Genomic DNA, 15,272 nt, shown 5'->3' with positions numbered 1-15,272 from the left:
ACATGTTGTAATTGGGCTACAACATTACAATGGCTACAAATTTACTAGGCAATTGGAATTTTTCAGCTCCATTGTAATCTTATGGGACAACTGTAGTGAGAGAGAGAGAGAGAGTGTGTGTGTGTATGTGTGTGCGTATCCCATTGGTTTTGTTTCTCTAGAGAGCAATGACTAACACATATTTTAACCCCGAGAGTGGGTCTAGCAAAACAGAATGCTAATAATAATTTTCTGAATTGATTCTGGGGTTTTGGAAATTGGCTCTCCAATCTGATTAGAATTAAAGACACTAAAGACTCTATTTCCACTAGTAAAGAGAGCAATGACATTCCATGGCATGCTCTGGCAATAGAGATACACAGAATCTTTACTGGAGACTTCAGATTAGCAATTTATAAGAAGCAATGAGTTTAGAGACTATCTATGTGTTACTTGCAAATATTGTTTGGAAAACTAATGAATATAATTGAGGTTAGCTAGTTGCTTCTAATATCACTGGTCAAAATGGTACAAAAACAGTGAGGTCAGTGATTCAAACTCATGGCTCAAGGGCTGCATGGATGATACGAAACTTTTCGTGTGTGGTCTAAAATAAACGCTTATGTCCTGTAGACTCAGGAATTAGATTGCTAAAAATCAAACATAGAATCTCATCCTGAAACTGGCTAGATTATAATGCAAATTGAACTCCTAGCCTTGCAGAATGTTTACTGCTAAAATGAGGGCATTGTTAGAAAAGAATGGGATCCTGTATGTTGAGATTTGGATATGGGGGGTGGACCATGATGAAGCTGACCATGTTGAACTTTGAAATTCTGATCAGTCTTCTTTGCCAGTGTATGTGACCTCTCCATTCTAGGCAGAATTGCCTTCCTCATTCTAGTGGAAGAGATTGTCTACCCCTAGTTGTGTGGCTCCTCCAGTCTTAGTATTTGCAGCCTCTTCACCTGAATTCTGAGGGAAGTCACCCTGTATTGTGTGAGGAAGTTGTGATGACTTCCTCTGAGGCAGTTTCCTTGCAAGGGAATGCTGATTCATTTCAGGATCCACCCATATCACATTTCTTTACATCTAGACCTATAACTAGACTCAAGTCCTAGTAGGGCCCCAAAGGTGAAGTACAAAGTGTGATGAAGTGAGCTAAACACCAAAAAAATCACTTGAGTTTTATAATTTATTTACACAGACAGAAATCCAGTGAACATGTGTGGGAAGGGATGCTAGAGGAGTGAGGTAATGGTGAAAGAAACATAAAGCTGAATCAAGCTGAATTTATTGATATGGGTCCACTAAACAAAAATTCTAGATTTAATATTGCAGCTTGGGGAGTTAGAAAGAGTTCTCACAGTTTGGCTGGTTGACTGAAACATGAGTCAAAAGGTGGCCCACAGTGAGCAACTTATAGATGCCATACCTTCATTGGTTTAATGTAGAGCAAGACATTTAATTCTTAGGGATATTAGAATCTTCGAATGGATTTGTCATTGGAGACCTCACCCACACTGGGGAAGTCCAGAAGAGGTAACTTTCACCAAAATTGTTAGAAATACAGCATCCTTAACAAGCTCTTTGATCACTGTTCTCTGTAGGACAAACCTCATAGTAGAAACTGCAGTTACCAAATTGGAAAACATAAATACAATGAGAGTAATTGGGTCCTGGGGCACCAGGGGCCAAGTGGTGGCACTCAGCCTTCAAAGACAAGGTGGATATGGTCACCGTAACAGACAGCAGAGATGAAGAAGCAATCAGAACAGCCTGACTCACACAGACTTATCGTGTTGGCTACTCGATCACAGTGTTTCTAAAAGTGAAATAGGAAGCCTACTAAATTCTTACTTGATTTGTATAGAGAGAAAAAATTATAGGAAACAAATCTGACATGAATGATAAAAACATAAAGTCACAGTTGGTCAGTCAATTACCAGACTTTAGCTTGTTTATAAACCCAAAACCCCTGGAATAAAGGAGAGACTGCATCCTCTTGAGGAAGAATCTGGGTACAATACCAAAAATTTATATTGTTACTCCTTCTTCCAGCTTCCTCCAAGGAGATTAACTGCCTTTTACCAGGGTAACTGTATATTGGGCAAAAGGAAATAATCATACCTTTGGAAGATCACTGAGCAGTGACTCTGAACTGATGCTTATTTCAAGAGACTCAAAATGTCACTGTGGTCCACTAGGCAAAGTAGAAGTTTTTGGAGGCCAAACGAGTAATGCTGTTTTAGCTCAGGTACATCTCACAGTAGACCTAGGGCATCCCTAAGCCCATCCTCTGGTTATTTCCCCAGTTCTGGAATGCATAATTGGAATGGAAATACTCAGTAGCTGGCACAATCCCCACGCTGGTTTTTGACCTGTGGAGTAAGAGCTATTACGGCGGGAAGGTCAAGTAGAAGCCACTACAATTGCCTTTACCTAGAAAAATAGTAGACCATAATAAATCCAACATTCATGGAAGAATTGCAGAGATTATTACCACCATCAAGAACGTGAAAGATACTAGGATAATGATTTCTACTATCTCTACTCAGCTCTGTTTGACCTGAGCAAAACATAGACGGATCTTGGGGAATTACAGTAGAGTATCACAAGCTTAACTAGGTGGTAACTCCAACTACACCTGCTGTACCAACCGTGGTTTTACTGCTGGAACAAATTAACACATCTTCTGGTAACTTGTGTGCAGATACTGTTCTAGCAAATGCCTTTTTCTCCATCCTTGTCAATAAGGCCCACCAGAAACAGCTTTCTTTTAGCAGGCAAGGCCAGAGATACACCTTTGCTATACTGGCTTAGGGGTATATTAACTTGCCAGCCCTATTTATAATTTAGTTTGCAGAGACATTAATTGCTTTTTCCTTCCAAATGAGATAACACTGATCCGTTACATTGATGATGTTATGGTAATTGGACCTAGTGAACAAGAAATACCAACTACTCTAAACTTGGTAAGATGCTCACATGCCAAAGGGTGGGAAATACATCTGACAAAAATTCACAATTTTTTTATGTTATTGAAATTTCTAGTAGTCCAGTGGTGTGGGACATGTTGAAATATTCCTTCTAAGGTAAAAGGATAAGTTTCTATATCGGAACCCTTTTACAACCAGAAAAGATACAATGACTAGTAATTCTTTTTGGATTTTGGAGATAAGATATTTCTCCTTTGGGTGTTACCCTAACCTATTTACCAAATGACTAAAAAAGCTACTAGATTTTTGTGGGACCCAGAACAGGAGAAGGCTCTGCAACAGATCTAGGCTGCTGTACAAATTCTCTGCTTCTTGGGCCATATGATCTGCAGATCCAGTGGTGCTTGAAATGTCAGTGGCAGGTAGGAATGCTCTTTGGAGACAATACCAGGTCCTTTTATGTGAATCATAGCAAAGATCATCAGAATTTTGGAGCAATACCTGGCCAATCTCCACAGAAAATGCCTCCCTTTGATAAACAGCTCCTGGCCTGCTACTGAGCAACAGTAGAGACTGAATGTTTAGCCATGGGCCTCCAAGTTACCATGTGACCTGAACTGCCTATCATTAACTAGGTGTTATCTGACCCTCTGAGCCATAATGTTGATGGTACACAGTAGCACTGCATCAGCAAATAGAACTGGTATATACATAATCAGGCTTGAACAGGCACAAGTATGTTACATGAAGAAGTGGCCTAAATGCTTATAGTCCCCACTGCTGATATACAAGCCTTTCTCACTCAGCTTGCACCTATGGCCTCATGGGAAGTTTCCTATGGTCAGCTGACTGACAAATAGAAACCTTGGGCCTGGTTTATAAATCTGCATAATATGCAGGGATCACCTGAAAATGGACAGCTATAGTACTACAGTCCCTTCCTGTAACATCCTAAAGAACAGTGGTGAAGGGAAATCCTCCCAGTGAACATAAATTTAAGCAGTTCCCTTGTTACATACTTTACTTAGAAGGAGAAATAGCCAGATTTATGATTATATGCAAATTCATGGACTGTGTTTAATTGTTTGGCTGGATGGTCAGGGCTTAAAAGGAATATAATAGAAAAACTGATGACAAGGAAAATTGGGGAAAGAGGTAAGTAGATAGATTTCTTTGAATGGAAAACAACATGAAGATATTTGTATCCCATGTGAATACTCACCAAAGGGTGATTTGAGATGAAGAGGATTTCAATAATCAAGTAGATAGGATTACCTATTCTGTGGACACCAGTCAGCATCTTTCCCCAGCTACTCCTGTCATTGCTCAATGTGCTCATGAACAAAGTGGCTATGGAAGCAGGAATAGAGATTATGCATGAGCTCAGTGACATTGACTGTCATTCACCAAGGCCAAATTTCTTATGGTTACCTTTGAATGCCCAACCTGTCAGCAACTGAGACCAAGTATGGCACCATTATCTGGGGTGTGATCAGCCAACTGCCTGGTGGTAGGTTGATTATATTGGATTGCTTCCATCATGTAAGAGGCAATGTTTTCTTATTGAAATGGACACTTACTCTGGATACAAATTTGCCTTCCCTGCACACAATACTTCTGCTAAAACTACCGTTCACAGACTTTCAGAATGCTGTATCCGCGCTTATGACATTCCACGCAGCATTACCTGATTAAGGAATTTACCCCACAGCAAAAGATGGTGGTAATGGTCTCTTTGCTATGGAGTTCAGTGTTTTTACCATGCACCCTGCCATCCCTCATCTTGAAGCAACTGGTTTGATAGAACAGTGAAATGGCCTTTTGATGACTAGCTAGGTGGCTATCATTTGTCAAGATGGGGCAAAGTTCTCCAGAAGACTGCATGGTTTCTGAATTACCATTCAATATTCAGTTCTGCTTCTCCAATATCCAAGATTCATGGGTCCAGGAATCAAGGCGTGGTAATGGAAATGACCCTACTCATTCACATTCAGTGACCTACTAGCAAAATTCTTGCTTCCTGTTCCTGTAACCTTAAGCTCTGCTGGCCCAGAGGTCTTAGTTCTAGAGGGAGTAATTCTTCTACCAAGAGACACAACCAACAATGACTTCATTGAACTGGAAGTTAAGACTGCTGCTTAGCTACTTTGGGTCCTCAAGCCTTGAATCAAGAGGCAAAGAAGGGAGTCAGAGAGCTGGCTGGAATGAGTAATTGATCCTGACAAGGGGAAATTAGACAATTACTCCACAATGAATGTAAGGAAGAGTATGTCTGGAATACAAGAGATTCATTAGGGTGTCTCTTACTATTACCGTGCCCTGTGATTAAGGTCAATGGAAAACTATAATAATCCAATCCAGGAAAAACTATTAATGCCCCAGAGCCCACAGGTATGAAGGTCTGGGTCACCCCACCAGGTAGAGAACCACTGCCATTTGAGGTGCTTGCTGATGGTAAAAGAAATAAATAGTAGGATAAGTAGTTATAAATACCAGCTATAAACACATGACTAGTTACAGAAACAAGGACTGTAACTCTCATGAGTATTTTCTTCTTAGTTTGTTAAAAATACAGCTGTGTATATCAAATTTATTTATTTTCTTTCCATTTTATTACCTTATGTAATATAAGCTACACTGACTTTATATAATAGTATTTAAGTATTGTTAATTTTACATCATAGTATTTAAGTTATGGGATATCAAAGAGATGAATTAATAAAACTCAAAGACATTACCTCCTCTTTTGGGGAAAGAGACCATGTGTCTTCAGTTGTGTGCAGGATGGTTGTATCACGTTAAGCAGATTTTTTTATGATCCTGTTATTATCTTTATTTGAAGAGTAAGTATGGTTTAAGGAGATGTGTATGGGTGCCAAGTTGGCAAGGAGTAGACTTGTGGTGGTTAATTATATGTGTTAACTTATTGGGCCATATGATACCCAGATATCTGGTGAAACATTTCTGGTGTGTCCGTGAGGGTGTTTACGGATGAGATTAGGATTTGAATCAGGGACATCGGTTTTCTTTTGCCCTTGAGCTGAGATTTACATTATCAACTCCACTCATTATTATACCTCTGGACTTGAACTGAATGATGCCACCTGCTTTCTTTGGTCTCCAGATTGCTGATTGTGGGACTTCTCAAACTTCAGAATCATGTAAGCCAATTCTTCATACTGAATCTCTTTACTATATATATATACTTTTGTGTGTGTGTGTATGTGTGTAAATCTTTCAGGAGACCGCTTATTACTAACAGTAAGCAAATATGCAGCAAACCATTCTTAATCCTACTTCTCTCCCCATATTCAACCATATTTCCAACAAAATTTCTGCAAAGAGTTTTTTGTTCTCCTTCTTCCTCTCCTCCTCCTCTCCTGACTCTTCACCAATTCATTAAACCTCTTGACAAGTTTTCAAAGGCCCATTTTGTTAGTTTTAATTTAATTTAAATTTATTTTATTTTATATGTAATATAAGGTATATTATCTTTTTTTCTCACAGGTTTTTGCTTGTCTTTTTAATTTTTTTTTTTGTTAAATAGACTATTTAGATTTTGTATGTTTAAATTAAACTATACTTAATTTAATTTAAATTATCAGTCCTGGCTTTACTTGAACAAATGGCAGACTTTGATATATTCAGTCCCACCCTTTCTTTTGGAATGCTTTATTCACTTCCCTTTCTTCCCGCTTCACACCTTTCCTTGTCTTTTCCCCAACTTTTAAAATTTACAGTGGCCCAGCGTTCTATTCTAGGTTCCTTCCTCTCTCCATAATTTAGATTCATATATTAACTATCTCCTGGAAAGAAAGGAGGAGACACTACTTGGGTATTTTCTTTGTTTCTTTGTTTGTTTGAGATGGAGTCTCACTCTGTTGCCAGGCTGGAGTGCAGTGGCATGATCTCGACTTACTGTAACCTCTGCCTCCTGGGTTCAAGCCATTCTCCTGCCTCAGCCTCCCGAGTAATTGAGATAGCAGGTGCCTGCTACCACCCCCAGCTAATTTTTGTATTTTTAGTAGAGATGGGGTTTCACCTTGCTAGCCAAGATGGTCTCGATCTCCTGACCTCGTGATCTGTCTGCCTTAGCCTCCCAAAGTGCTGGGATTACAGGTATGAGCCACCGCGCCTGGCCAATACTTGGGTATTTTATAGGCATCTCAAATTTAACAGATTCATAATTGAATTTCTGGTATTCTCCTATTAACCTTTTGCTGATATGAGTTTTTCACATCAGAAAATAGAAACTTCATATTTCCAGTTCCTTATGCTAACTCCAGAGTAAATTTGAACTCATCGTTGACACTGGAGTATGACCTTTTGTCATACTCCACATGTAATACATTAGTTAGTGCTATAACACAATCAACAGAATATACACAGAATCTGGCTACGTATCAGAATTTCTACTGCTACACTCTGATCTGTACCATTAGTATCTCTCACCTGGATCATTACTGTAGACGTCTATCTAGTCTCCCAATTTCTGCATTATTTGCCTACACTCTGTTCTCCACACAGCCAAAATGATCTTATCAAAATAGCAGTATATTTTCCATTCTTATTTCTTGTTTTGTGAACTGTCTTAATATGTTCTTTTTCTCTATTATAATTTGTTTTTACTAATTTATAGAAGTTATTTATATAATATATACTTATCTTTTTTATATGTAGTATAGTGTTTTCTACATTTTGTATGTAATGTAGTATATACTATCTTTATTTTTTCTCACAGGGTTTTGATTGTCTTTTAATTTTTTTTTGTTAAGTAGACTATTCGGATTTTGTTATGTTTAAATTTATCATTTTTTACAGACTTATGCTTTGAGGGACTTGTGTAAGAAATACTTCCTCTTCATAGAAATCATGAAGATATTATCTTATATTTTCTTCTAATAATTTTTATAGGATAATATTTTAAATTGGAGTTTTAAATAGAATTAGATCTGGAATTTAGTTTTTGAATATTTTGGTAGATAGGATGCCTTCAGCATATCAAAATTAAGTTACCACCATATCAGATACTGAATAGTTTGCCCTTTCTTAGCTGGTTTCTTATGCTGTATTTGACATACATTAAATTCCCATATATGTATGTTTACAAGCATTCTTCTATTCCTTTGATTTACTTGTCTATTTCTGAGCTAATTTCAGACTTTTAAAATCAGTTGCTTAATGTTAGACCAAAACCATCTTTTATTTTATTTTTAGGATTTGACTTGGCTAGTTTGAAATGTATTATGTATATGAGTCAATTTGGGAAATACTGTGAAAAATTATATTGAAATTCAGATTGAAGATCCCTTTAATTTGTTTTTTAACCTGGGGCTTTATCAACATTTGTGATAGTGTGTCTTATTCATGGGCAGGGTATGTATTTCATTTTTTTCAAGTCTTATTTGTTGCAATGTTTTATAATCTATAGTGATTTTGTACATTTTATCTTGAATTTATTCTGAGGTACTCCACAGATATTTAATCTTTTGTAAATTGGGCCGGTATTATCATTTTTGAAGGAATCAAATTACTTTATTCATTTTTGTACTTTTATTTTAGTTTCAGGGATACATGTGAAGGTTTGCTATATAGGTAAACTCATGTTATAGGGGTCTGTTGTATACATTGTTTTGTCACCCAGATACTAAGCTTAGTACCGAAAAGATTTTTCTGCTCCTTTCCAGCACCCCGCCAAAGAAGACCCCAATGTTTGCTGTTCCCTTTTTTGTGTCCATGAGTTCTCGTCATTTAGCTCCCACTTATGAGTAAGAACGTGTGGTATTTGGTTTTCTGTTCCTGTGTTAGTTTGCTAAGGATAATACCCTCCAGCTCTATCCACGTTCCTGCAAAGACATGATCTCATTCTTTTTTTATGGCCTTGTAACATTCCATGGTGCATATGTACCACATTTTCTTTCTCCTCTCTATCATTGATGGACATTTGGGTTGACTCTATGTGTTTGCTATTGTGAGTAATGCTGCAGTAAACATTTGCACGCATGTGTCTTTATGACAGAATGATTTATATTCCTCTGGGTATATACCTACTAATGAGATTTGTGTGTCCAATGGTAGTTCTGTTTTTGACTGTTTGAGGAATTGTCACACTGCTTTCCACAATAGTTGAACTAATTTATACTCCCACCAACAGTGTATAAGTGTTCCCTTTTCTCCACAACTCACCAGCATCTGTTATTTTTATGCAGAAGATTGAAACTGGATCCTTCCTTAAACCATATAGAAAAATCAACTCAAGATGGATTAAAGACTTAAATGTGAAACCCAAAACTATAAAAATTCTGGAAGATAACCTAGGCAATACTATCCTGGACATAGGAACAGACACAGATTTCATGATGACACCAAAAGCAATTGCAACAAAAGAAAAAATTGACAAATGGGACCTAATTAAACTAAAGAGCTTCTGCACAGAAAAATAAACTATCATCAGAGTGAACAGATGATCTATAGAATGCTAGAAAACACTTGCACACTATGCATCTGACAGAGGCCTAATATCCAGCATCTATAAGGAAGTTAAACAAACTTACAAGAAAAAAAAAAAAAAACCCAGTGAAATGTAGTCAAAGGACATGAACAGACTGTTTTCTTTTTATTTATTTATTTATTTATTTATTTATTTATTTATTATACTTTATGTTCTAGGGTACATGTGCACAACATGCAGGTTTGTTACATATGTATACATGTGCCATGTTGGTGTGCTGCACCCATTAACTCATCATTTACATTAGGTATATCTCCTAATGCTATCCCTCCCCGACTCCATAATAGGCCCCGGTGTGTGATGTTCCCCTTCCTGTGTCCAAGTGATCTCATTGTTCAATTCCCACCTATGACTGAGAACATGCGGTGTTTTGTTTTCTGTCCTTGTGATAGTTTGCTGAGAATGATGGTTTCCAGCTGCATCCATGTCCCTACAAAGGACACGAACTCATCCTTTTTTATGGCTGCATAGTATTCCATGGTGTATATGTGCCACATTTTCTTAATCCAGTTGAACAAACTGTTTTCTAAAGAAGACGCACATGCGGCCAACAAGGATATGAAAAAAGCTCAGTATCACTGATCATTAGATAAATGCAAATCACAACCATAGCGAGATGCCATCTAATACCAGTCAGAGTGGCTATTATTAAAAAGGGTCAGTTCTGTTTTTTAACATAACATTTATGATGGTTCTTGCTGGTGCATAGGAACCATTGATTTTTACATAAACTTTCTTATTAAAGTATAACACATATAAATGCTTAAAATCATAATTGTACAGTTTATTACATTTTCACAAAATGAACACCCTAGCACCCACAGCAAGAAATGGGTTATTACAAGAACCTCCAAAGTCCTCTTCTGCTCCCTTCCAATTACAGTTTTTCCTCTGCCCCAAATAACTACTATGTTGATTTCTAATCTATGCGTTAGTTTTGCCTGATTTTGAGATTTAAGTAAATGGAATCACACTGTGTATTCTTTGTGTCGTGTCTATTTCTTTGGCTCAATTATTTAATAGTCACAAATGAAATGACTGCATGTATATGTCTATTTCTGAACTTTCTTTAGTACATTCATCTGTCTTTAGGCTAACTCCGTGCTTGTTAATTTTTGTAGCTTCATAATAAGTTTTAAAGTAGGGTAGGGTAGCTTCTGAACTTTTTCTTCTTCATCATTGTCTTGGTTATTCCAGATACATTGCATTTTCATATACATTCTTTACCACTGGATTGACAGCATAAGAATGTGCTAGGCTTTTGACTAGGATGGAATTAAACATTTATGTCAAATTGTAAAAGTAAAAGTGAAATCTTAAAACTACTAGGTTTTCTAATTCATGAACATAGAACTACTCTTCATTTATCTTGTTTAATTTATCTTACTCATGTTTTATTTTCATTGTAGAGATGTTGGGCTTTTTTTGTTACATTTATTCATAGATGTTTGATGTTTTTTATTCTATTGTAAGTGGTGTTTTTATTTCACTTGTCAATGTTTTTCTAGTTTATAAAAATAAAATTGCTTTCATATACTGATATTTTAATTATTATTATAGTTATGAATGAATGACAATGCTTTAATTTTCCAAGATTGTATTAAAAACATAAATCTTGATGTATTTGGCTTTTGAAAAGTAACTTGTTTCCAAAATAAACCTCAGAATGTTTACATCCCTAGAACTTTAAAAATGCTTGCCACATAATAGGTGATTTATAAATTATTGGTAAATGAATAATAATTCTTTTTACAACTATCAAGGATAACATAATTCATTAAATGATTCTTGAAAATAAATTCTGTGGGCTTACTGCAAACATTTTGTGTAATGTTATGCTTAGTGAAACAGGCATGGTTTATTGCTTACACATTATCCATTCTTCTTTTTTTCTTTAGTATCCATGTGCTGACTTTATTTGGAGTAGCAATGTACCTATCCCTAAGTAATAGGTAATGCCTTGCTTACAACTAGAAAGGACTAAGTTCGGCACAATAAAATTTATGGTGGTATCTGATGTCCTGTTAAAAGGAGTGAACTATGTCTGGGCCCTTCTTCCCCTTCTATCATGCTTTTACTTTGAGCCTGGACTTGGTGTCCTGAGCTATACCAGTCTTTGTAACCAGAAGCCAATACGCATGAGGTGATATGCTAGCATGCTTTTGGTGGATAAGGGAGGTAGAAACAGATGAGGCTACTACATCATCACTGAAAAGCAGAAGGAATGCCAGCAACTGTGTATCTATGGATCTTTTCATATGTGAAGAAAATAACCCCTCTTTGTTCAACTCACAGTTAGTCAAGTATTTATTACTTGAAAATAAATGCATTCTCAGCTGATTTGCTTAGTTTGTTAATTGTGTGGATAGTATGGAAACTATCTGACCACATATAACACTTACAAATAAATTGATCCATAATACTGATAGAATCCAGAGATAACAAAATAATATGTAAAACTAAGTTAAATGGGAATAAGCATTGAATGATGCAACATTAAAACTTAAATTGTAAATACAAATGTTCTCATTTTTAAAGATTTTCTAATAATATACAACTTATTCTCTAAGGTTGAACTTGAGTTCTATTCTTCTAAAGCTTCCTATAATAATCAAATCTTAACATTTTAAATATTTAAAAAATTTTAATAACAAGTATTGTAAATGTGTCACGGCTTCTCCATCTCAAAAAAAAAAGTGTCACAACTTGAGCTAACATAATCACTTTATGGTCTTCTTTTCCTGTGTATGCTCTACATCTTCTTTCATATACAGATACAGCAAATAGCATGTACAAATGCCACCTCTTTCCTCTCTTGTTGCCATGGCAGACATTCCAAAATGATCATGGCACAATTTTTCTATAAACTCAGATATAGCCTATGTTCCTCTCCAACACAGGTATCTAGGCAATTACTATCAGTTCCTGAGAGTTGCAATGCTGAACATAACCTAATATCCATGACTACACTCAAGTATAAACTCCAGAAAATTATAAACTTTTTCAGTTTTATCTTTCTTTCTCATATGCAATTTCTTCCCTTTTTGCATGTATCCAATTGATTGTTGATAATGGATCAGCAGTGAAATAGCATTGCAAAGGCATGCTAACCTACAATACAATGCTTTTGCAAAACTATGAATATATCAAAATTGTTAACACTTTAACAAAAGCACATGTGAAAGTTTAGATAAATTGTGGTTCCCCAAATCACCTGATTTATGCTAGACTTGGAATATTAACACATTCTATGTCTCATGAATAGGTATTACTTTTCTAATCTATTACATATGCCACTATATAGTTAATCCAACTAATTTTTTTCTAATTTTTGTACACTCTGTACTTTACCATTTTTATGCATTTGTGCAAACTTTTTCTTCATCCCGGAATGCCTTAACCTGTACAAATCATAGGCATCAGCCACACATCAGTTCAGTCGTACCACTTATACCATTTCTATTTGGCTTTTATGCAACTCCTCAACAAAAATGACTATACTTCCTATGTTTCAATGTCATTTCCTTAATATCATTATTTTAGTACATATTTTCTCCTGACTGTCTTATGTTATTTGTATATATCTTAATTATTTTAACTAGATTGTAAATATGCTAAGGGTTCACATGCTGTCCACTCTTTATGTACGTCAAGCATGATGTCTCTTGGGCACAATTGGATAGATATGTCGTCTGGTGTATTTATCAGTTGCTATGTAGCAAATTATCCCAAAATTCAGGAGATTAACATAAATATTATCTGACAGTTTCTGTGAACCAGAATTCTGGGAGAGTCTTAACTGAATAGTTCTGACTCAAGTCCCACAAGAAGTGTATTGTGGCCACAGTTTTATACGAAAGTTGACTGGGGAAAGATCCACTTCCAAACTCACTTTATTGATTATTGACAGCATCTGTTTCTTTTCACTGGCTGGTAGCCAAGGATTTCAGTTCTTTGCCACAGTGGCCTCTTCTGGGACTGTTTGAAATGGAATATGGCCTCCCTCAGAGTGAACAGTCAGAAAGCTGGGCTGGCGGTGGTAGGAGTGCGGAAGAAAGAGAGAGAGAGGGACCAAGACTGAAGCTACAGGCTTTTCATAATCAGATGTCAAAGGTGACATACTAAATACACAAAATTTTAATAGCAGAAAGCATGGATTATTGGGGACCATGCTACAGGCTGGTTACCTTTCTTGAAAATTGTGACAGGTTCAATAATCATTTGTTTTGGTCCTACCACTTTCTAAAAAGGATAACATACTTTACAGAGTTTATCTTAAATATATTTGTGTCATAATAAAATAATGGCTGAAATATGTAAATATTAACAAATAAATTCATTTGGAAAAAATTGCAAAAAAAATTATTAGAGCTTTTCACATTATCTCAGTCCTGTATCAGGAATGAATTAATGTTTGACTTGTGTGTGTGTGTGTGTGTGTGTGTGTGTGTGTTCACTACAATTTAAGGTTTATAAAACAGTAGCTGTCATTTCAAGAGATCATTATAGTAATATAATAAAATATAGTAATATATTAGAGTAATATATTAATAATTATTAATATTACTATAATAATACAAAATACTATAAAAATACAAAAATTTTGTATTTTTGTACTACAAAAATTCAAACATTTTTAATAATTATCAAGAATAATATTAAAAAGTAATTAGAATGAATTTTTTGTATGCTAAGTAAAAATCAATTAACTGTTTACTCCTAACTGATACTGTACCTACTATTTTATTCTTTCATATAGGGGATTGTTTTTTCATTTATTTTTAAACAACTCCATAATGTTCTTTATATATCAGTTAAGTACCTTTGTATTTAATGCAAGAAAAATTACCTTAACTTTGGGGTCTTGCTCTGTGCATTAAATTACATTTGTAAATGCTTCACTGAACAGTATTTTTCAAATATAATCCACATATAGTAATCGTGTTTAAAATATAATTTTTCATAGTTATGACCCATCTGCTCAATACTGATAAGAAGTTCAATAAAGCAGGCTGTAAAAATCAATGGTGTTAAATGTTTATTAATTATCTAACACATTGCTTAGCTTACTAAGCACATTTAACACCCCAATACATATTTCAAGGTATGTATCGAAATTTTGCACTTAGGTTTAAAGATACATTTTAAGCATCCTTTCAGCTACGCTCTCTTAATCCAAATTTATAAGCAAGCACTTATTCCATTTAATCTGATCTTTCATTGAGGATACAATTTCTCTGAAGGCAAGGCAGACAATTTCTATCTGGAGGAAAAAAAATCTTAAAGTACATTGTACATTAAAAACCACTGAAGCATAATGGGCTAAGCTGCACATGGACCCGATTTCAACATCTGCCAAAATTATTAGTAAATTTAAGACTTGTTCTAATTTTCTCAGTCATTATTTTAAACTCCAGTAGCACCAGGACCTGATTTAATCAGTGAGTGAGGCATACAGCATTCAGGTCAAGTAGATATGCATAAAAATATGTTTTTATTCCTTTCATTCTCATCCCTTGGAGGGCCTTTGTCACCAAGACCAACAGTGCTTGGGTTCTAAAATTATTTCTCCTTCCGAACCGTGCTATTGTAAAAGTGCTTTAAGATGGTCAGAAAACCAATGAAACTACTGAAGAACTAAAAATAAAACACAAAAGTAATTTATGTCCATCAGTAGCTTTATTTTTTTTCATCTTTACCCCTTTTTATTCCATTTCTTCCCCAGCCCCTGCATCTAACATAATGCCTTAGCATCTAATATAATACCTAATATAATGGCTTAGCATGTAATGACTTAAACTTAGTAGCAATCGAAATACATATTTGAAGAATGCATTGGCTTT

The sequence above is a fragment of the Macaca nemestrina genome, chromosome 4 (genome assembly GCF_043159975.1).
Source record: "Macaca nemestrina isolate mMacNem1 chromosome 4, mMacNem.hap1, whole genome shotgun sequence".
Taxonomy (NCBI): domain Eukaryota; kingdom Metazoa; phylum Chordata; class Mammalia; order Primates; family Cercopithecidae; genus Macaca; species Macaca nemestrina.
This window is presented reverse-complemented; position numbering follows the sequence as displayed.